Consider the following 23,933-nt stretch of genomic DNA (forward strand, 5'->3'; position numbering starts at 1 on the left):
CATTGCAGAATAAAGGAAACACAGAACTGTTACGGTTCAAAGGGTGACCGTTTGATCCATTGTGCCAACACCAACTCTTCAAACAGGCATAATTTATCTACTGCCAAACTCCTGCTTTGTTCACATACCCTTGCACATAAAATCTATCCAAGAAAATCTTCCAGTGCCTTCTTGAATGCCCCAGTTGAACCTGCTTCCACCACATTTCCAAACCCTGACTATTTGCTACATGAAGAGCCTTTCTTTATATCACCCTTACCTCTTTTGGGCATCACTTTATATCTATGCCCTCTCAGTCTTTTTCAAGTGGGAATCCCTTCTCCTTATCTAATCTACCCAGCTGCTCATGGTGTGAAAATCTCTTGTCAATTTCCTCTCTGCCTTCTTTTCTCCAAAATGTACAGTCCTAACTTCTTCAATCTATCCTCATAAGTGAATTTTCTGAGTCTTGGGACCATTCTTGTAAATTGCTCTGCACTCCCTTCAATGCAAACCTTTTCTATAACGTGGCATCCACAACGGTACACAGTACTACAATTGAACATCTAGTATTCTCCACCCCAGAGAGTTGTGGAGATGAGATCACTGAAAGTAATTAAAGTGAAGATGTTTGAGGATTTTTAAAGTAGATATAATTTTGATATGTTGAGGAGTTGGGGGTTATGATGAGTTGGCGTGAAAGTGGATTTGAGGCCTGGGATAGATCATCTATGCTGAAAAATGTGCTGCTGGAAAAGCACAGCAGGTCAGGCAGCATCCATGGTGCAAGAGAATTGACGTTTCAGGCATAAGGCCTTCTTCAGGATTATGATTTTCTCATAGATCATCTATGACCTTGCTGAATGGCCGGACAGGCTTGAGAGTCTGAATTGCTGGCTCCTTCTCCTATTTTTCATGCTCTGATGTTCTTATGACATATGGCTAACCTCATAGAGCTTATGGGACAAATGGGATCCAATTGAGCCAAGAATTCCCAGGGGATCCTGGAATGCAGCAACTAAATTGATTATGGTAGTGAGGAAACCATTAAGATTTATGTTGGTTTTATTCAGACCAATATTGAAATTTACATTGAAACATTCACTGCTGAGTCTAATATCACATTTTGCCTTTTATTATAATAACCACTGTTTAAAAATTGTTTGAAACCTAAATTTAAATGAAGCTTCAGATCTTTTAGAATACTTCTCTCAGCTTAACATCACCTGGCTCTTCTTCTGGTGTTGCAGCTGGTGCCTTGGTCCCTCTTGGTGGTAAAGATTCCACAGAATCACTCTGTGCAGATAATGGTCTCAATGCAGAAAGTTAGAGTGAATCTGGAGCTATGGAAGGAGAGGACGTTAGGCTGCCCATTTCCTCCTTTTGGTTGAATCTAACAACAGTCTCAATTCTTTGAGGATATTTTGAAATAAAGAAATTGTGCTGAGTGATCAATCAGTTTGTGAATAAATGCTTGAGACAGTACTGAGTTTTTTGACTTTATAGATAAGCTAAAACAATAGAATAGTTGGAAATACAAATATCTCCCTAACTTCTCTGAAATGCACAAATACTCATTTTATTCACTTGTGTCTACTTGAAAAGCTCTCTGTCCTGACATGAAATTTCATTCCTCTTCCTTTGATTCTGAATATTCCTTTCTAAACTTTTTCACAAAATTGACATTTTTAGTCAATTAGTTACAACTAAAAATTTCGTGCTTTGTGGAACTGATTTATATAAAGGATTTTGAGATGGGTGAATAGTGAATTGCAAGAATGATGCTGAGTGACCTCAGATGGGCACTGACAAGTTGGCTAAATGGCAGAAACCTGGCAGCTGAAAATCAATGCAGAGAAACATGAGGTATTGCGTTTTGGCAGAAGGAACACAAAGGGCAATATAAGCTCAATGATACAACTTTGACAGGAGTACAGGAGCAGAGGGCACTTGGGATTCACATGTATGATTCTTCAGAATATGGCCAAGCAAGTTGAAACAATTGCTAAGAAGGCTTTCAGGATCCTTCAGACTGGAGGTCTGTGACCAGTGGAGTGCCACAAGGATTGGTACTGGTTCAACTGCTTTTCGTCATTTATATAAATGATTTGGATGTGAGCATAAGATGTATAGTTAGTAAGTTTGCAGATGACACCAAAATTGGAGGTGTAGTGGACAGCGAAGGTTACCTCAGATTACAACGGGATCTTGATCAGATGGACCAATGGGCTGAGAAGTGACAGATGGAGTTTAATTGAGATAAATGTGAGGTGCTGCATTCTGGGAAAGCAATTCTTAGCATGACTTATACACTTAATAGTAAACTCCTAGGGAGTGCAGGTTCATAGCTCCTTGAAAGTGGAGTCACAGGTAGATAGGATAGTGAAGAAGGCGTTTAGTATGCTTTCCTTTATTGGTCAGAGTATTGAGTACAGGAGTTAGGAGGTCATGTTGGGCTGTACAGGACATTGGTTAGGCCACTGTTGAAATATTGTGTGCAATTCTGGCTTCCATCCTATTGGAAAGATGTTGTGAAACTTGAAAGGGTTCAGAAAAGATTTATAAGGATGTTGCCAGGGTTGGAGGATTTGAGCTATAGGGAGAGGTTGAATAAGCTGGGGTAGTTTTCCTTGGAACGTCGGAGGCTAAGGGGTGACCTTATAGCGGTTTACAAAACCATTATGGGCATGGTTTATATTCTATTCATATTTTTCCCTGGGGTGGGGGAGTCCAGAACTAGAGAGCATAGGTTTAGGATTAGAGGGGAAAGATATAAAAGGTACGTAAGGGGTAACTTTTTCACACAGAGGGTGGTATGTGTATCGAATGAGCTGCCAGTGGAAGTGGTAGACACTGGTGCAATTGCAACATTTAAGTGGCATTTGGATAGGTATATGAATAGGAAGGGTTTGGAGAAATATGGGCCGGGTGCTGACAAGAGGGACTCGATTGGGTTGAGATATTTGGTCTGAAAAATGTGTTGCTTGAAAAGCGCAGCAGGTCAAGTAGCATCCAAGGAGCAGGAGAATCGAGGTTTCGAGCATAACCCCTTCTTCAGGAAGAAGTGTTTATGCCCGAAACGTCGATTCTCCTGCTCCTTGGATGCTGCCTGACCAGCTGCGCTTTTCCAGCAACACATTTTTCAGCTCTGATCTCCAGCATCTGCAGTCCTCACTTTCTCCTAGTTGAGATATCTGGTCGGCAGGGACAAGTTGGGCTGAAGGATCTGTTTCCGTGCTGTACATCTCTATGCGTCTATGACTCTACTAAAACTTCCACTACCTTTTCAGCTATGTCATTTAGAACTATAGGGTGCAGCCTATCTGATATATAAACAGTATTTTATCAATGACAACAAAACATCAAGTCTGCTTAAACAAGGTGGTCTGAGAGAGGAAGAGAAGGAACAACATTAAATCCTTCCCTGGTAAAGATTGATTAGGATCGTTACGCCACAGAAAGGTTGACTGGCTGAATTGTAAGGGGAAGAGTACACAGTAGCTATAGGATACTGTCAGTAGCAAGCTATACACAAATAATGTATGGGAGTAATAATTGAGTAAGATGGTTCACATCAGAGTGAGATTTCTTGAATGATATGCTGCAAAAAATGAGGTCAGAAGTACAAATGTAGAAATTATAGGAGCCCAGCAGTCAGAGCTAGAGGCTGTGGAAATCTCCAGGACATTTGTTAACCAACAAGATTATTGCAATTAAATGAAGGAAAGCAAATGTCATCTGGAAAGCTTTTTTTCCTTTATTTATTCTTGGGATGAGGCCATCACTGGCTAGGCCAGTATTTATTGCTTATCCCTAATTACCTAGAAGGCAGTTAAGTGTTAACCACATTCCTGTCAGCTCAGTCATATGGAGTGAATGTCAATGCTAAGATAGATCCACAACAGCCGTGTACATTCCTGTGTGTCAGGCGTCACATACAGGCTGGACTTGCTGCGAATGACAATTTCCAGCTTGTGCAAACTGGAGGAATAACATCTCATCTTCAGACTAGGCCCTTTAGAGCCTTCTGGACTTAATATTGAATTCAACACCTTCAGATTGTGAACCAACTCCCAATTCTTCTCGTTCTTTTACCTCGTTACATTCTGTTATTATTTCCTCTCTTCCCATCCCAGTGGGGCTGACAGTTCTTCCAAGTCTGGCAGTTAGACACACCATTGTTCTCACATTTTGATTACTTTATCTGAACCATCAACATCTTTTCTCCACCAGCACCCTACACCCACCATCTCCACCAGGAACCCCCACCCAATTTAATGCAAAAATGCTGTGCCCTCCACACTTCACTTCAGCTCTTGTGAAGAATCATCTGGACTCAAAATATTAACTTGCTCTCTCTCCAGGATGCTGTCTGACCCGCTGTGGTCTTCAGCATTTGTTGTTTTTAGTATAGATTCCAGCATCTGCAGCAATTGGCTCCTAAACCTACTGAAGGCTTGGACAATAGTCCAGTCCAAACATTGATGTCACACCACACCCAAACTAATATTCTGTTGGCAAAAACATCAAGTGAATCCAGAAGCAGTGATGGAGATATGGTGGAATGAGACCAAGACAAATGTCACTTTGATAAAACAGCCAAGCAGCTGAAAAAAACACATAAAACAATCAGAGCTAAGCACTGTCAAAGTGGAAATGTTCTTGATGTTCCAATTCAGCCCAAGTGAGAAATTAAGAACTCTGCTCAGCACCGTCAGCTCAGTCATATGGAGTGAATGTCAATGCTGAGGTAGATCCACACAGCTGCATGCATGCATGTACTTGTAGAGAAGCTGCTCAAATAAAAATAAAATGCTGCAGATACTGGAAATTTGAAATAAAGAAATGAAGGAGAATCATTGGGCCTTATGACAGCCTTGGTTCAAACATGACAAAAGAGCTGAATACCAGAGGTGAGGTGAGGGTGACAGCCCTTGACATCAAGGTTGTATTCGACCAAGATTAGTATCAAAAAACCTGAGCTAACCTGAATCAATGGGTACCAGGCGAAACCTCTCCGGTGGTTACAGTTATATCTGACACATAGGAAGATGGTTGTGGTTGTTGGAGGTCAAAGCTCTCAGCTGCAGGAGTTCCTCAGGGTAGTGTCCTAGGCTCAACCATCTTCAGATGCTTCATCAATGACTTCCCTCCATCAAAAGGTCAGAAGTTGGATTGTTCGTCCATGATTGCACAATGTTTAGCACCATTCACAACTCCTTAGACACTGAAGCACTCTGTGTCCAAATGCAACAAGATTTGGATAATATCCAGGCTTGGGCTGACAACTGGCAAGTAACATTCGTGCTGCACAAATGCCAGGTTATGACCATCACCAATAAGAGACGATCTAACCATGGTCTTGACATTCAATACCATCACTGAATCCACTGATATCCAAATCCTGGGGGTTACCATTTACCAGAAATGCAACTGGACTCTCCATATAAATGTAGTGGCACGAGCAGGTCAGGCACTTGGAATACTGTGGCAGGTAACTCACCTCCTACAAGGCGTAAGCGAGGAGTGTGATGGAATATTCCCCACTTGCCTGGATGAACACAGACTCAACAATGCTCATGAGGCTGAACACCATCCAGGACAAAGCAGCCAGCTTGACTAACAGTGCATCCACATGCATCTACTCTGTCCACCACCAACACGAATGTAGAGCAGTGTGTACCGTCTGCAAGATGTACTGAAGAAATCCATCAAAATCCTCACACCACACTTTCCAACCCCATGACCACTTCCATCTAGAAGAACAAGGGCAGCAGATTTATGGGAACACCATCACCACTTTCAAGTTCCTCTCCAAGCCACTCACCATCCTGACTTGGAACTCTTTCACAGTTACTTCATTGTGGCTGGGCCAAGATCCTCGAATTCCCTCCCTAATGGCATTGTGGGTCAACCCAGAGCAGGTAGACTGCAGTGGTTCCAGAAGGCAGCTCACAACCACCTTCTCAAGGGGCAACTATGGATGGACAATAAATGCTGGCCAAAGAGTGATACCCACATCCTACAGAAATGAATAAATGAATATTAAAAATGAATAAATAACTCAAAATGTTAACTCTGTTTCTCTTGCCACAGATGCTTCTCCAGCATTTTCTGCTTATTTTTTATGTCAGAGGAGTTGATTCTCTGAGCTTGTCTAACATGTTCTATTTATATTTTATATCAGGGCAGTTATTCTTGCCATGTTTCCCCAGCACTCTGTTTACATTTTTGATTAGAGAACCTGTTTTTTCACTGTAGACAGCAGATCAGGTAAAAGTGATCTCATGACCAGCACAAAGTAACCATCAGTTCCAGCAATTTACCATTCCTGAAATGGATCAGGAATAACAGTTACCACATCAACACCTGTCGCTACTGGATCAATACGCCTGAGTAAGAGATGAGGAGATATCAATTGAGCCATCAACAGAAAGGTGCATAGGTACAATTAGGAGACACCCACAATTTAAAAGCAAGTTATACAGAGTGACTAACAAGTATCACAGACTAGATTTAAACATTGTTCTATTAACGAATGGCCATTTTCTTTCTAATTTTGCATCCTGGCGACTGAGTCAAAGAATGGTAGAGCTGTAGGCAGCTGTCGAACTCGTCCATGTTTAGCGCTTTAAAATAAGAACGTAAGAACATAAGAACTAGGAGCAAGAGTATTCAGAATAGTCTGGTACCACTGCGTATTTCATTCCCAGTCATGACATTCTGCAACCATATTTCCATGATGGCTATCAAATCATATTCATTCATGAAGGGCAGCACAGTGGTGAGCACTGCTGCCTCACAGTGCCAGAGTGCCAGGTTCAATTCCTGACTCAGGCAACTGTCTGTGTGGAGTTTGCACATTCTCCCCATGTCTGCGTGGGTTTTCTCCGGATGCTCCGGTTTCCTCCCACAGTCCAAAAATGTGCAGGTTTGGTGAATTGGCCATGCTAAGTTGCCCCTAGTGTTAGGTGAAGGGGTAAAAGTAGGGGAATGAGTCTGGGTGGGTTGGTCTTTGGAGGATCGGTGTGGACTTGTTGGGCTGAAGGGCCTGTTTCCACACTGTAGGGAATCTAATCTAATCATGAAGCTTTGTGCCATTAACTCATCAACTTTGTTACAAATGCTATGAGCATTCAGGGTAAAGTGCCTTTATGCTAGCTTTCGTACCTCCATGATTCACAATGTCTCTAATATTCCTGAGTTATCCTTCATTTTTGCTTCTTTCATAGTCTACCTTGAACTTAAACCCTCTTGCATACATGCTAACCTGCTGCTTACCTTTGCATTTTTCACCATACCTCCTGCTGCTTTCCCTTTCCCTTCCTCCTGACTCACAAGTTTAAAGTCCGAGTGACTATGCTATTTATCTTTTTCGCGAGAACATTGGTTCCAGATCAGTTCAGGTGGAGACCATCCCATTGGTACAGATCCCATCAGTCCCAAAACTGATGCCAATGCCCCATTAAATAGAAACCCTCTTTCCCATACCATACCCTTAGCCATGTGTTTACTTCCCGAATTTTCTTGCCCCAGGCCAATTTCTACATGGCTTGGGTAGTAATCCACAGATTATGACACTTGAGAACATGTTTCTTAATTTTTTTCCTAGTGTTTGATAATCCCCAAACAGGTCCTCCATCCTACCCTTGCCAAGGTTGTTAGTCCCAATGTGGACCACAACAACTGGATCCTCCCCTCCCACTCCAATATCCTTTCAAGCCGGTCAGAGATGTCCTGCACCCTGGCACCGGGCAGGCAACACATGTTAAGTCACATGTAGGACCCCCAAGGAAGGATGGCAGTTTTCCTCTCTGAAGGATGTCAGTGAATGAGATGGATTTTTCCAAAAATCAGCAGTGGTTACATGGTAATCATTAGACTCTTAATTCCAGATCCTTGCTTGAATTCAAATTCCACTATACGCTGTGGCTGGATTCAAATTTGCATCTCCAGACCAGCAGGCATTAGAAAAAAGGGAAATAGATCACACACACACACACACACACACACACGTCCTTGCGCAAAATAATGTGTCGCCCTGGACACACAGTCATGGAGTTTTGGGTATTCTCTCCCACTGCTTAACTAGGGCAACACTGGAGATGCAATGCAGAATGGTGTTCTCTTTAAAACTACAAACTACAAACTACAAACACCGACTTCCACAGTTTCCTTGGTGCAAAGCAGTAACTTTTCCTATTTTTCAATCCATCATCCAAAAGGTAAAACTGGTCTTTCCAAAATCAGCACAGTGAGGAAGACATACTCTATAGTCCAGAAGCCAAAGACTGTGGGCTAAATTGCACACACCTGCATCTATAGTTAACAAATACAGAATGTAGAACATTTAAATAAATAGCCCCCCATTATGCATACAGAATAGAGCTTTCTTATCATACACTATCATTAATTGCCATAATTCAAAAGGCTTCACCATTCTGAAAATGTTTGCAATCATTAAGAGTAAAACATAATTGCAGTGGTAAATGTTATCCACAAAATTTGGTTTGACAATCATAACAATACTTTGCCCAATTTGAAAATACAGATCAAAAAAGAATGGATTCTGCTAATGATGGGTGGGAAAAATGGAAAGAATGTATGTTAGATATCTTTGAATTAGATCTGTTGAGAATTGAAACCTGAGTTTAACCTAAACAGATCAAAGTCTCATGTGTTTCCTGTTTTCCAAAGTTTCACAAGAAGGTCCCGTTTGAATTTGTTCCAAAATGGTTCAGATTATCGAGCTTGCTACAAAAAGCTCGACAGACGCACATGCTCATGTATTGTTAATGGAATTATTGACACAGTCTGATGTAACATGACAATGCACAGTCATACAGTAATTGAGATTGTTTGCAGTTTTATTAACTAAATATAGGATTGCCTTCTGAATGTGGATTAAATCAGTGAATGTTCAAAGCAACTTTCAAAAATAACACTTGACCAATGCAAGGATATTGAGGTTCATATGTGGAGGTTGCAGTATAGATGCCATGTTGATTTCCACTAGAACAACAGATCTGAAAGGTGGAATTGTTTTCCTGTGTATGACAAAGTGAACATCAAGTATTTCACAATAGACTACCATGAATTGTTGCTCCCAATTAAATATAATCATCTCTTCTCTTTCCCAAAACACCTATAAGACATGGAGTGCATATTTCTAATTAGGTAGTCAAAGGAAAATCATTAAATGAAAATACTCTATTCTTTGAACAGTGAAGTACATGTTCAAAAATGGAAGGCTCATACCTGTAAATACTTCCCCTTGTCTCAGATGAGCTTTCTGGATGACTTCCCTGTGAATCAGTTTTTGTTTTTTTGGGAAATTTAATTGCACAATGAATGAGTACCTTTTTTTAATGACAGCTTTAAGTTTCTTTTAGTGTTAAATGAAAAGACAGTTTCAAAAAAAATCAAAATTAGAAACTCCTTGAATGTCTATTTTATAACTGATTCATTTCTATAGTTGTTGAGGGTGGAATTATTAACTCATGAATGGAGAATCCCAGAGACTTTCAGAGATTCATTCAAACGAAACTGCACATTTTATGCTAGTTTTGGAGTTTTGAGCTTCTATCTTACTTCATACGTGCTCTGAAATGTGAAACTCAATTGTTTGATTCAGTTCAAACTGTAAACCACTGAAATTAATTTTATACTATGACACAATTGCAAGATGATGCCATCCTCCTCAACAATTATGTGCTGATTCTTTCCTGAATGCTTGGATCTGTATTTTCTGTGCTCTGCTAATTCCATGCCACAGTTTTATTCAATGGCACAGTGCCCACTGTGAGGGTGAAATTATTTCAAATGAACCACAAGTGGGACTCGGGTATATTTGACCACCATGTTGATAGTGCCATCTAATGATGTGTGGTGAGAATCAGGAGAATCAAATGAGGTAGGAACAGATTACAGTAGATTGGGGTGACTGGCAGTAGTGACAGGAGGAAGCAGGAGGTGAGAATGTGAGCAAAGTGAGGTTGAGGGTTTGAACATGTAAATGGGCAAAAAGATGCTGATAAAGAGAGGAAGGAATAAGGAAAAATAAAACCATCATTGGGAATAAAAAGTCCCATCTGCCGGTGAATGAAGTACAAATGAATCAAAGAGGATGTACTGCAGATGTTTGATGCTTGCTTTATTTCCCTGGTCTGGTCACATCATGGAAATATTTACAGGCACTATATCCACAACCTGGTGGTGACATGCCTGCTACTTGCCTCCTCTGTCACCATTAGCCACACGTTCGTTCTCACAACAGCAGGATTTGTCCATTGCTACTAAAACCAAAGACCTCCCCCTTGCCACTTGCTACACCCTATAGGGCATTCACAAAAGAGTCCATGAACCTGGACACCCATTTGCACTGCTTATAGTCATCCTGATCTTCTGACTTCCAAATATCACCAATGAACTGTGTCTTTAATTATTCAAAGCTGTTACAGCATAACACCTGGGATTGTACACACCAAGTGGAATCAGGAGCGGGCAAGTAAAATAATAAAGGGCTGCGTGCTAATGTTCAAATCTATGTCCCCACCCTGTTATTGCTTCAACTCTCCCAGTTGCTGTCCAATGACAGATTGATGTGCAAGCCATTGCACAACATTTGAGATTTTCAAAAGAGAGATTCTTATCCAGTGAGACATGCATTCATATATGCACAATAATCAGAATGACAGAGCAATGGGGAATATTCAGTGAGGAAATAGATCACTTGTGTTCAGTGGGAAGGTCAGCAGTGGATCGGCTTCATTGAAAGTTCAAATCAAGTTACATTTTAATTTTATTCTGCTTTGTTGATCTTTTCTTTTGCATTGCTCATGTAAAAAACAGAAGCCCTTCCTGTTAACAGCAACTTGATTCTCGTCAGAGGCATAAGTATGCCTTTTTCCATTTCATTTTTTGCTAATAATGAACGTGATCTAAAATGTTGTTTAAAAAATAGTTTTCTTTTATCCAAGATCTGTTAAAGTAATTCATTTGGAATCAGTCATCCAAAACACTGGAATTTGACTTTTTGAAGAGATGTAATAAAACTCTATTCTTACCTTCTCAATACAGAATTGGGGTTCTGATATTTTCATTGATTAAACGCAACCAGTTCTGCAATTCGATATTGTAAGAATCATGACTATTTTCGTGTGGGGAGAAACAGGCAATAGAAAAATTGCTGCTACCTGAAGCACATAAATACTCATATAACTCAATATAAGAATGTCAACTTCCAAATGCAATTTTTTTTTGTCAGCTAATATAACTGGAAAGAAAACTGGAAAGAAAACTGGAAGACAGTTGAATGTATAATTCTTGCTATTCGGTTATACAGTACGGGTTTCTCAAGTCCTCCTGCGTCTCTACAATGGTGAATAGAGATTACAGGCTAATTTAAGAGTGCCTACTGGACAGGATCAAAATTAAGCATCCAGGAACAAGTCTTAAGCAGTTTCTTTGTAGTTTGTTTTTTTCCGTGTGATCTGCCAGTTACTTTGTTAATAATAATTGGAAAATTTTGTTTAAGTTAGAAATTAGGAGCCAAGATATGTTATTTGTAAAGTCTGGCTAGGAACAATTGAGAAATGTTGGTGGTCATTGACTATTTTAATATCTCTGTGTGATGAAGCCAGTGATAGGGATAAGGAGGTTGACTTGTTTTGGTTTGCTCTCCCTGTGTCATAAATTGTGTAGGGCTGCCATTGGCTTCCCTGCGAAAGGCTGCTGAACTACACAGGTGCTGTGTTATTGAGTCTGACAGATGTGTTAGTACAGCGATGGCTTTGTGTAGGGGGATCTCAGCGAAGTCTGAGAAGCTGTAAAGCACGCCAAAGAAGGCTGTGTACAACTCATAGTTACACAACTGAATTACACTTGTTCTGCTTAGTTCGGGTCTCAGGGAAGCGCTCAACTGGTTGAATGACCTTCCAATTCGGCACCACCCTCTTGAACTGCCCTACCTGTCCATCTTCCTTTCCACCCATCCAATCCACTCTCCCCTCCAACCTAGCACCATCACTCCCCGACCTGCATCTTCCTATTGCTTTCTCAGCTATCTTCTCCCCTGCCCCACCCCATCCACCCATTTATCACTCAGTCCCCAACACCCCATTCCTGATGAAGGGCTTATGTGCAGAACAATGATTCTCCTGTTCCTTGGATGCTGCCTGGCCTGCTGCGCTTTTTAGCACCACACATTTCCACTCTGGTCTCCAGCATCTGCAGTCCTCATTTTCTCCTTTCATGAAACCATGCTGAATTGAGCTTTGTTCTTCCAAATGTTCAGTTATCTCCAACTTTAAGATTGACTCTTCAGTTATCTCTTCCTTTATGATAGTTTTAAGCTAGTTTGCTGTCGGTATGGGGCTTTGGGGTACAGAGTAAATGTAAAATCAGGAGCCAAGTCCAATCAGATATCAAAGGAATGCTAGGAGAGTGTGTTATGGATCAGGCCAGACCCCCTCAAAATGTTTCGAGAAGGTAACCCAGACCCTAAACTTTCTGGTTCTTTTGAGCAGCTCTAAGATGGATATTCCAGGAGTGATACAGCTGGTCAAACCACTCAGTTTTAAACAAAACACAACTTATTTACAAACTACCAAATGAAACACAAGCAAATGAAAATGTAGTTTAGAAGAACTTAACCTATCTCAAATCCCAAGTGAATGGTAACAAGAGCTGTTTGCATGACTGAGTATTACAAAGTATTACTAACCAACTTCTGAATTATCATTTAGCCGACTCTTCATTTTCCCACACCTCCCTGGCTATTGTGTACAATGCTTTCTAAAATAGTTTCAAGAATTTTGCAACCACTGTTTTATCTGATCCATGCATTCATTGATTACTCAGTGCATGAAGAATTTGTTGCAGCGTCAAAGAGATTTTTTTTCCATTTGGATCAATATCTGTAATCCTCCTTATATAGTGATTAGACAATATTGTTTCTTGGCTGACATGGAGGCAATGAAGTGAAATTGTACATAATTTAAAATGGGAATCAAGTGAATATATCTCACACATACTCGCATTGATAACAAGACATTTATTCAGCAACACAAGAGATGAAGAATTGTGTAAGCATAAGGTCACCTTGTACTTCATACAAATGGAGAATTGCTTAAACAAACAAAAATCACAAAAAAATTATGTGAATCCAAGCCCAGTTCAAGAATCAGGGTCTTATAAGGCTGTTTCTGGCCTCTTGCATTGATCTGTCCTGCTGTCCTGGACAGCCCTCTCTGTTAACAATTGACTGTCTTTATTAGATTAGATTAGATTTCTTACAGTGTGGAAACAGGCCCTTTGGCCCAACAAGTCCACACCGCCCCGCTGAAGCGCAAACCGCCCATACCCATACATCTACCCCTTACCTAACACTACGGGCAATTTAGCATGGCCAATTCACCTGACCTGCACATCTTTGGACTGTGGGAGGAAACCGGAGCACCCGGAGGAAACCCACGCAAACACAGGGAGAATGTGCAAACTCCACACAGTCAGTTGCCTGAGGCGGGAATTGAACTCTTATCCTCAGAAGATTGCTGTCAATCCATCATTTTGTCTGCATTCAGGACATTTCCTGTTCATTGGCTCCAGTTTCAGGATTGAGCATGTCAAAGGGGCACCTTGTACGGCCATTAATGCAAACACTCATAGAGTGGCCCAGATCCTTGTCTTCAGGAGGCCAGAGATGAGTTTCACTGTGACCCTGGTTGAAGTGTTGCTTCCAGTGTTGATTCGTTGTTCTGAATCAGTTTGAGAATTTTGCAAATGTGTCATCGGCCCTGTCTGGAGGTAGTACACTGATCACTCAGAAGCCTTTTCTGTATGGAACCTGGAAGGAGGCAAGAAATCATGAACATTCCAATATGTGAGAGTTAGGGCAACTCCCAATATATAATCACATGGACCTCCAAAATCTGGAATAGATGATCACAAATTATTTGAAAATTAAAGAAGTCAAAGCTTTCTATTTTCACAATCATGACAGAGTGGTGAAGAGATGCTGTCAAAGCAACATGAATGAAATTTATAACACCCTGCACATGGAGGAAGCCAGCAATGGTGGAAAATCCCAATGCCCCAACTGCTTGACTCTCATCAAGGGGGACGTACATGAATACACGAGAATGTGGCATCAGTAACATCCTGGATGTATTTATGGATGGAGAATTTAAAGAGACCACAAAGATTGCTATTCCCAGAAACAATTTGCTGGCATAAATGATCAGGACTGATAAGAGTTTGATCACCACCAGGATGGGATTTCTACCTTTTCCTTGTGAGTGCAAGTCTTCCTCCAGAAGATAAAACATTCAGAGAAAATGGGGTGGGCCATCACCTACACAGTCTTTTACAGAGTTGAAAACAATAAGAGAGCTGCATAAATCCTGGGTCTCATCATTCACATCCATCCCCTTGGTGGATCCCATCAGACCGCTATTCAGGCTGAAGGAAAATGATCATACTGCAATGATTTACGTTTCTCCCTCTAGAGACTGTGTGATAATTACTGTTTTTGCTGGATTTGCTGAAGATATTCTGCACAATGACAGCCAGATCCCTTTGCACTGATGCACTTTGAATCTAATTCCCATTTAAATAATATTTGCCCTTCTGTTTTTCCAGCTAAAGAGGATAACCTCGTCCTTATAAAACTCCATCTGCCAGACTATAGACCATTCCACTTGACTATCAATATCCACCTGTAAACTTTTTTACCTCCCAATCACAATTTGCTTTCCTACCCATTTTAGTATGATCCACAAATTTTGTTATGTTAACTCTGTCCCTTCTTATAGATCATTTATATAGATTATAAATAGTTGAGGATCGGGAAATGAATGCTACGGCACCTCGCTAGTTACTGTTCACCATCCGGAGAAGATCCCATTTATGCAAACCCTTTGCTTTCTGTCAATCAACCAAACTTCTTTTCAACTAATCCTCTGCAATCTAGACTTCTGGATTAGTATTTTATGTGTCACCTTGTCAAATGTCTTCTGGAAGCCTAGATATACTGCATCCACCAGATCCCCAGCATTCACCTTGCTACTCAAATCCTCAAAGAACTCCATCAAGTTTGTCAAGCATGACCTGCCTTTCATGAAACGATTCCTGAAGAAGGGCTTATGCCCGAAATATCGATTCTCCTGCTCCTTGGATGCTGCCTGGCCTGCTGCGCTTTTTAGCACCACACATTTCCACTCTGGTCTCCAGCATCTGCAGTCCTCATTTTCTCCTTTCATGAAACCATGCTGAATTGAGCTTTGTTTTTCCAAATGTTCAGTTATCTCCAACTTTAGGATTGACTCTTCAGTTATCTCTTCCTTTATGATAGTTTTAAGCTAGTTTGCTGTCGGTATGGGGCTTTGGGGTACAGAGTAAATGTAAAAATCAGGAGCCAAGTCCAATCAGATATCAAAGGAATGCTAGGAGAGTGTGTTATTGATCAGACCAGACCCCCTCAAAATGTTTCGAGAAGGTAACCCAGACCCTAAACTTTCTGGTTCTTTTGAGCAGCTCTAAGATGGATATTCCAGGAGTGATGCAGCTGGTCAAACCACTCAGTTTTAAACAAAACACAACTTATTTACAAACTACCAAATGAAACACAAGCAAATGAAAATGTAGTTTAGAAGAACTTAACCTATCTCAAATCCCAAGTGACTCTGTCACAAAGTAATGATGCTGCTCCACTTTCCTGCAATATGCCCATAAACACTGACTTGGCAAAAACAGTAAAATCAAACAGAGGTTCTTAAAGCAGAGATATCAGGGAGACAATCAGTCAGAAAACCTCTGTTGGATCAGGGCATCCTTTTCCCTGCAGCTTTCTTTGACCAGCAGCTTCAAACTAAACCAAACTAGAAAAAAATAACCTTGAGCTGGGAGAATTGGACTCTCTCCTTTCATTGTACAACTGTTTAAAAAAAAGGTCTGTTTAAAGACCTCCTCTGATTGTTGGTTTAGGGAGTATTATTAAAATAGCCAGTTCAGAAATACCCACACCTCTGCCTTTACAACCCCTCTTGAGAAAACCAAGAGCAAAATAACTTTGTTAAGGGGGCAGCATCATCACAAATGTAGGAGGCACAGAAGACATGAGCAAGACAAGACACATGAGTGGTGTAGAAATCTAAACTGTATTCATATTAGTGCAAGGAATTTGACTGGTCAGTAGATGAACGTACAGCATTGTCCAGCACATGGGACATGATATTTTTGCAGTCACTCAGACAAAATTGAAGGAAGGATGATTACCTTGCCGGGACTTTACTACAGGTCTCTGAACAGTAAGAGTGATAGAGGAGCAGATATGTAAGGAAATCACGGAAGGGTGTGAGAGAAACAGTAGTATACTTACAGGAGATATTAACTTTGCTAACAGTAAATGCGATCATCTTAGTGTGAAAGGTTTAGACAGGGGGAGTTTTTATTTATGCATACATGGGAGCTTTTTTTGTTCCAGTACAGTCAGTCCTACGAGAGATGGGGAAGTGAGAGACCTAATCTGAGGGCATACAGCCAGTCATGTGAATGTAGTTTCAATGGGTCAGCATTTTTGGGATATTGACCAAAACTCCCTCAATTTCAAAGTTATGATGGAAAGGGATAAGAATAGTGCAGAATTTAAGTCTCTAAATTGGGAGAAGGCTATTTTAATATCATTTGTCAGGATCCGGCAAGCATAGAGCGGTAACAGTTACTTGCAGGTACGTCTACATTTGGAAAATGGGAGTAGTATTGTGAGCATTCAGGACCAGCTTCCTTCTGTAAGTGTGAATGGCAATGGAAGCAAATCCAGGGTACCCTGGATGCCAAGGGATATTGAGAGAATAGTAAAGGAAAAGAACAAATCATATGTCAGGTACAGCACATTAAAACAGGGGAGGCCATTCAGAAGTGTAGAAAGTGTAGAAGGGGTGCTTAAAAAGAAATTAGGAGGGCAAATAAATCTTTGTCAGATTGGATAAAGGAAATCTGAAAGGCTTTTTCTAAGTATATTGAAAGTAAGAGGATTGTCAGGAAAGAGTGGGTGCTACTCAAGATAAAAGGGGCCATTGGATTTAGATAAGGTCTTAAATGAATATTTTTAATCCATGCCCACAGGAGAGAAAGATGTTGTAGCTGGAGATTTCAATTGGTATGGTGTTCTTCTAGAGCACATGAAGACTAATAAGGAACATCTACGAGATGTCTTAGCAGGCATGAAGGTGCAAAAAGCCCCTGAGATGTCTCCCAGGTTGCAATGGAAGGCAAGGGAGTAAACTGCTGGGGCTTGGTGACTGGAGGATAGCTAATGTCAAGAAGATCAGCAGCGATATGCAGGTAATTACAGACCAGTTAGTCTGATGTCAGTGGTCAGGAAATTATTGGAAAAAATTCGGAAGGATAGAATTTATCTTTCTTGGAAAAGTTGGGATTGATCAGGGATAGTTGGCATGAATTTGTTAGAGCGAGACCCTGTCTGACTAATTTAGCTGAGATTTTTGAAAAGGTGACAATGCACATTGATGAGGGTTGTGCAGTTGATGTGGTTTGTATGGCCTTCTGTAAAGTCTTTGATAAGGTCCCACGTGGAAGGTTGATCAAAAAGATAAGAGCCAATGGGATCCAAGGCAAGTTGGCAAACAGGATCCAAAACGGGCTTACAAATACAAGGCCAAAGAAGATGGTGGAAGTTGATTTTGTAACTGAAATCAGGTGACAAATGATATACCTTGCTGTTTATTATGTACATTAATAACTTGTATGTATACTAGGTTTGCAGACGATATGAAAATTGGGATTGCACGTTGATAATAAGGAAGATTGTTTCAAGCTAAATACTGACATTGATCAGCTGATAAATTGGACAGAGCAATGGCAAATGGAATTTATTCCCAATAAGCATGAGGTGATGTATTTTGGGAAGTCTAATTAAGGGAGGGAGATACACAGAGAACGGTGGAGTACTAAGGAACAAAGGGACCTTGGTATTCAAGTTCATAGATCCAAGAAGGTGTCAGCACATGTCAACAGAGTGGTGAGGAAGGCACAGGGGATGCTTGTCTTCATTAGCAGAGGCAGAGAATATTGGAGCAAGGAAATCTTGTTACAATTTTATAAAACATTGGTTAATCCACAGATGGAACACTGTGTGCAGTTCTGGTTGCCACACTCTAGGAAGGAGATGATTGTCCTGGAGACAGTGCAGAGGAGACATTACCTAAGATGAAAACTCTCAGTGACGAGGAGAGACTGGGTTGGCTGGGCTTGTTTTCCTTGGAGCACAGGAGGCTGAGGGGATCTAGTTGATGTAACAACATTATGAGAGCCATAGACTGTGTTGACCATGAGAATCCTTTCCCCATGGCAGACCAGAGGGCATAGGTTAAGAAGAGGATTATGTGGTTTAGAGGAGATCTGAGAAATTTTGTTTTACTTGGAGCATGGTAGATATATGGCATGTGCTGCCTGAGAGGATGGTGGAGACAGTTGCTCTCGCAACACTGAAGAAGCATCTGGATCAGCACTTAAAATGCCAGGGTTTCATAAGCTATGGACCAAGTGCAGGTAAAAGGGACGTAACTTGGTGTTTGTTGCTCAGCATAGCCATGATGGGCTGAAGAACCTGTTTCTCAGCAATATGACAATGACTCTCTATGATTCTAATTATGGATGGACAATAAATATTGCTCTAGCCAGCTGTGACCACACCCTTAAAATAATGAAACTAAGTGAAAGGGATAGTTGACCACTTAGAGTTGGCACTCCATCGGAAATCTAGGAAAAACAAAATTAGAGACAAAATATCTAGTGCTGGAATCTGAAGATAGTGAAACAGATAAATTCAAATTGGAACAGCAATGACTAGATTACAGTGTGGAAACAGGCCCTTAGGCCCAACAAGTCCACACCGAAGAGCGACCCATACACCTAACACTACAGGCAATTTAGCATGGCCGGTTCACCTAACCTGCACATCTCTGGACTGTGGGAGGAAACCGGAATAAACCCACGCAGACACGGGGAGAATGTGCAAACGCCACACAGACAGTTGCCTGAGGCAGGAATTAAACCCAGGTCTCTGGTGCTGTGAGGCAGCAGTGCTAACCACTGTGCCACCAGGCCACCCACCATAATGAACACAAGAATTAGAGGAAGGAAAAGAAAAATTCAGGATCAACAAAGTAAGAGATGGGGGAAAAAGAAAAACAAAAGGAGTTTCCAAGAAAGGGTAATGGAAAAAGGGAATTCCATGAAAAGGAACATGAAAAAGAAAAGGAGTTCATTTTGCAACAATTCAAGCTGAGAAAGGAAATAGAAGGACACTGTCTTGAGCGAACTGCACCCAACTTAGATCTAAGAATTAAAGTATTCAGATTTGTCATTTCAATCCCTGAGTTTGATGAGGAGGAGGTGGATAGCTTGTTTATCTCGACTGAAAATTCACACAGCAACTAGAGTGGCATATTAAGCAATGCACACTGCTATTACTAGAGGAAAGTGGCACTAACTACTCTGAGTGACACACTTGCAAATGGATTATTTTAAGTGTGTACCAGTTGGGGCCAGGCATGTATGTGCAAAACATCCCCATCCTAAAGAAACAGCCTGACCAGATATTCCTGGAATTTGAACAGTTTAAGCAGCTTGGCCTTGATCAGTGGCTATTGTATGGACTAGACTCACCCTCTCAACATACATTAAGAAGGTAGTTCCAGACCGTATCTTTGTTTTCTTTAAAAGGTAAATGTCAGGAGCTGTGTGTCTGATGCAATTCAATTGGTCAAACTACTTGATGTTAAGCAAAACACAATTTATTCAAACACTGTAGATGATCTACAAAAAGAAGCACTTGGAATAACTTAACTCTACCGGAAAACTTAACTAAATAATGGATTACTACTAAATAGTAATTGTTCCCATAAACATAAAGGCAAGTCCAGAAAAACAGAATTGCCTCACATGTAACTACCATAGCACACAGAGAATCCCCAGCTTTTGGCTGTATCCAAGAAAGGGGGAGAAAACATTCCACCTCTTCAAGACCCCAACAGCAACAGCTGAAAGATAAACTTAAAATTCCTGGTTCTGTTGGTGGGAACATGACCATACACATTCAAGTTGCTTCTTTTGTCCCAACTTGTTCAAAACACAGCCAAGGCTTCACAAATATCTTCTCATTGGTTGCTCGGCATCAGTTCCCCAATCTCTCACTAAAAGAAAACCGGACAAACCAGATCTCTGAAAGCTAGATTATCATCACATTATGTGCACTTAAGATTGAGGTCACCCGTGAAAAGCATTGTGTGGTAATTCCCCTCGAGGGATTCAAAAACTTCAAAAAAATCAAAATACTTCATTAAAATATTCAAAAAGTTTAAAGAAAAACTTCAAAAAAATTCAGTAACTTCAAACTTAAAAAACTTAATACCCTGACAAATCTAGGTGGATGTTGAGGAACAGTGAGTAACAGGACCCATACAAGCAGCAATTCTGGCTGACAACAAGAACAACTCATCGAACAATAAACTCAGGCATGCTGTCACAGATCAGAGTGATGTGCTGACGAGGTAAATATCTCTCAGACAATCTGGGGAGGAAAGAGAATCCAGGTCGAGCAAGCAGAAATTTCTTCGATGGTAAAAAGAAGAGATCTGATTCGGAGATCTGTGGGAAACCATCACAGGGGCTTCCACTGTGGAGAAACAGGTCAAGGAAAATCATTACTCTGGCCTTCCCCAGAAATTTAAGTTGCAAGGTCTGTGTCTGAGGCATTAAATGTGGTCAGTGTCTGTTCAGGTGTGACTGTTGATGAAAATAGCCATCAGGAGTTTGAATCAAATGAAATGGTGACCATTGGCCCCTTTAACAAACTTTGCTACTGAGGAAAGTAAGGGAGTTTCCACCTGGATTCAAATTGTATTCCAAGATGTTAATGAAAGATCTCATGTGATATATTAGAAGTGGCACTGGTCAAAGTTTACTGAAAGAGTGGACTTATTACAGGTCTGGGATTAGTCCAAAACTTACTGATGCCAAGGACAGAAATGCACTGGAGAGTAATTTAAGAGTGGCAAAATATTATCCTCTCAAGTAAAAATCTGCAGGTGAGAACAAGTGAAGGGAAGAGGTTGAAGGCAATAATGAGCACACATGAGCTTTGGTTGGAGATGCTGTGCATTCCTCCAGATGGCTGAGACTGCACTGAACGAGGTGGACTGTTTGGACCGGGCTGGAATGATGCGGTATTGTGGTCTCCACTGTTGAGCCTGGGAGAAGTGGACCTGCTGTGTCTGCACCAGGACTTCCAGATCCCAGCCTGGAAAGGCAGTTTCCCCATGTCCAGGCATATGGGCTGACAGTGCTTATCCTGGTGCACAACAGCCTTTTAAAGATGGCATTGGAGACAGGGATGTTGATTTATTTCGGGATACCCTGGCCGCAGTAATTTCAAATAAATTGAGTCAGAGAATGGGGATGGAATGAGATGAGAGGAGCTCTACAGGGGTGACGAGAGTAGTTCATGAGGTGGGTCTGGTAAGATGCAGTGAGAAACTCCATGAGGTCTCACAAAGAGAAACCCTCTGTGAAAACGACAATAAAAACAACACTCAGCCACAAACATGGAAGTTCAGTGCAAGACCAGCTGAGAGAGGATGAACAAGTTAGAAAGTCTGCCCTGGAAATATCATATTGCATTAAGTTCTGGAGGCAAAGGGACATTCTTCTTAGGGAGTTCTCACCAAGCAGACCTTGTAGGCAAGCGGTCTAACTGGGCTGTGCCCAATGAGCAGTCTTCATCAAGCAGTGCTCCTAAGGAAATGGAAGACAAATGAAGAAGAGCAGGAAGACCTGGGGAAGAGTGCCCGAACACCAACAACTAGAGAGTAGGATGGGTTCTCCACACTGCCTCCCCACATTAGTGAGACCAATCGGTTCTCCAATTACCTTTCTGTCTTCTGATATCAGTGAACTATCCCCAATTGTTATGCTTTTTAATCTAACTAACTAATGTATCATATATGACCTGCTGCTTCTTAGCAACCTCAATAAATTATCAGAAAATTGCTACAAATAATCAACTGTCTTTATTAGGTAACTGCGATCACAAATCCATTAAAATCAACATATTTTCATATTGGGGTAGTGTTTTGATAATGCTAACCATGGACACTCAATATTCAAATTTATCACCTGATTTAACCCCTGATATCTTCATGAACAAAAGTGATTTTTGATGAAGTCAAAAGCAGAACAAAAATGACTACTATGATTCCCTGATGACAGATTGAGACAAACTTTGTGAAATCAGTGTGAGAAAGGCAACATTCATTAGCACTGAAATTGTCATTTTAACCAAAAACAATTGATGCTGACAATTAGGTTGGTGTCAAGGAATTTGAATGTCTAGTTTATTTTGTGTTTCCATTGATATCAGGAGATGTAACGTTGTTTGCAGAGTACAGAGGAACCTCGATTACCTGAATGACACGGGCGGGGAGTATTTTGTTCAAATAATTGAATGTTCGGATAATCAAATGCTGGACAACACAGTTTAGCCAAGCATCGGGACCTTGCAATCCTGCTGGATATTCCAAATTTGCATAATCAAATGCTGGATAATCAAGGTTCCTCGTTATTCAGCTTTGAAAGACAAACCAGCTGGACTTACATTGTGTTCTATCGGCCGAGGTCAAAACTAAGTTTTCACTCAGGAAAAGGATAATACTGTAGAGGAGAAGAATTAGATATGAGATATTAGACTAGAAAGGATTGAGGTTCTTAAAGGTGAGGTGTTACCAATTCTAGAAGAAGTGTAAGTAGGCAAGTCCCCTGGGCCAGATGGGATTTATCCGAGAATTCTCTGGGAAGTTCGGGAGGAGAAGGTGGAACCTTTGGCTTTGATCTTTGAGTCGTCATTATCTACAAGTTTAGTACCAGAGGACTGGAAGATTGCAAATGCTGTGCCCTTGTTCAAAAAGGACTGCAGAGTCAACCCAGGTAATGATAGACCAGTGAGCTTTACGTTTGTTGTAGGAAAAGTTTTGGAAAGGATTATAGGAGACAGGATTTGTAATCATCTAGCAAGCGACAATTTGATTTCAGATAGTCAACATAGCTTTGCCAAGGGCAGGTCATGTCTCACAAACTTAATTGAGTTTTTTGAGAATGTGACCAAGCATGTGGAAGAGGGTAGGGCAGTTGATGTGGTTTACATGGACTTCAGTAAAGCCTTTGATAAGGTTCCACATGGTAGGCTGTTGGAGAAAATACACGGGCATGGGATTGAGGGACATTTAGCAGTTTGGATTAGAAACTGGCTTTCTGTAAGAAGGTAGTGAGTGGTGGTTGATGGAAAATATTCAGCCTGGAGTCCTGTTACTAGTGGGGTGCCACAAGGATCTGTTTTCAGACCACTGCTGATTGTCATTTTTATAAATGACTTAGACACAGACATAGGTGGATGGGTTAGTAAGTTTGCAGATAACACTGAAGTTGGTAGAGTAGTGGACAGTATGGAAAAATGTTGCAGGTTGCAGGGGGACTTGGATAAACTGCAGAATTGGGCTGAGAGGTGGCAAATGGAGTTCAATGCAACTAAATATGAGGTGATACTCATTGGGAAGAATAACAGGAAGGCAGAATACTGGGTCAGTGGAAAGATTCTCGATAGTGTGGGTGTGTAGAGGGATCTTGGAGTCCATGTACATAGATCCCTGAAAGTTGCCACCCAGGTGGATAGTGTTGTTAAGAAGGCATACGGTGTGTTAGGTTTCATTGGTAGAGGGATTGAGTTCCAGAACTGCAATATCATGCTGCAACTATACAAAACGCTATTGCAGCCACACTTGGAATATTGTGTACAGTTCTGGTCGTCCCATTACAGGGAGGACATGGAAGCATTGTAAAAGGTGCAGAGGAGATTTACCAGGATGTTGCCTGATCTGGAG

General features: G+C 41.0%; 1 pseudogene; it reads right to left on the reverse strand.

The window, feature by feature from the left end:
- Positions 1–4,561: 4,561 nt before the first annotated feature.
- LOC140465529 (beta-1,4 N-acetylgalactosaminyltransferase 2-like) overlaps positions 4,562–23,933 on the reverse strand; it is a 63,416-nt pseudogene continuing 44,044 nt past the window's right edge.

The sequence above is a fragment of the Chiloscyllium punctatum genome, chromosome 42, assembly GCF_047496795.1.
Source record: "Chiloscyllium punctatum isolate Juve2018m chromosome 42, sChiPun1.3, whole genome shotgun sequence".
NCBI lineage: Eukaryota > Metazoa > Chordata > Chondrichthyes > Orectolobiformes > Hemiscylliidae > Chiloscyllium > Chiloscyllium punctatum.